This window comes from Gavialis gangeticus, unplaced genomic scaffold (assembly GCF_001723915.1).
Source record: "Gavialis gangeticus isolate Ggan-Ray unplaced genomic scaffold, GavGan_comp1, whole genome shotgun sequence".
Lineage (NCBI taxonomy): Eukaryota > Metazoa > Chordata > Crocodylia > Gavialidae > Gavialis > Gavialis gangeticus.
The window spans coordinates 155,469,373-155,470,413 of NW_017728992.1; positions in this window are offsets into that span (position 1 = coordinate 155,469,373).

The window sequence follows — 1,041 nt, forward strand, 5'->3', positions numbered from 1 at the left end:
GTCCCACCCTAATTTTCTATGCTTCTGTGATTATCGCTGATTCCCCACCCCCTTGTTTTCTGTTCTTTTACTTTACCCCACTGTGATCGTTTGTGCCAGTAGGAGGACATGGAGCCCAGACCAGCTTCTGTGCAAGTGGATATCATTGGATTTATTTCCTGGGAGCTGTGCCTAGTGACAGCAGTTTTGCTCATCTTGCCTAATTCTATAAAGAATTAAGGATGCTCTGTGTGTCACAAGGAGGTAAAGAAAAGGAGGTGAAGCATTTTTTAAACAAATTACCTTGAGACTTAGATAAACTCTAGGTCTCTGAGTGCATATACTATTATAACTGCCCATTAGAGTGCTACCTGGCAGCTCTGGAGCTGTCTCACGTAGCCTAGGTAGCAGTATCCATGTGGCCACAATGACAGTTTTGAATGTAATAAAGTTACGGTTTACTTTCATAGACATTTGGGCTGGTATAGACCCCGGAGGATGTGCTGCAGGGAAAAATTTAGTGTCTAAATAACTCTTTTTAAGTTGTTACACATGTTGTAAGTCAGAATAAATGTTTCACATCCAGTCTATCATGGTCCTTTCCACCCAAGCAGTAGTACAGTAGAACCCTAATCATTCATGTCCAGGTGGTTTGCAACCTGCTTAATTCAAAGTAGGTTGCCAAATGAAGAACTACTGCTTTGCTAATTGCTCTGGCTTTTACTTCTCTGACCAGCTGGAGTTCATCAGAAGTCCAGTGCAACAGATAGAAGTGGTGCCCTTTCAAATAAAAGCCGTAACAAACAGCTGAAGCATGTCAGTGGTCCCACACAGCTGTTTGCTATAACTCCCCCAGGTAGTTTGCAAACCCTCATCTTCACAGGGGAGGGAGAGACCTAATCCTGTAAAAAAAATCCATTCTGCTGTACTCTTGGAACGTAAAATGGTGTTTATAAATCTTAGGACAGCTTGGTATGTTATGCCAAAAAAGTGGTAGCAGTTCTAGCATTTCAGCATTAGGAGTCAAGTTTCATAGTTAGTAGGGTCGGAAGGGACCTGAGC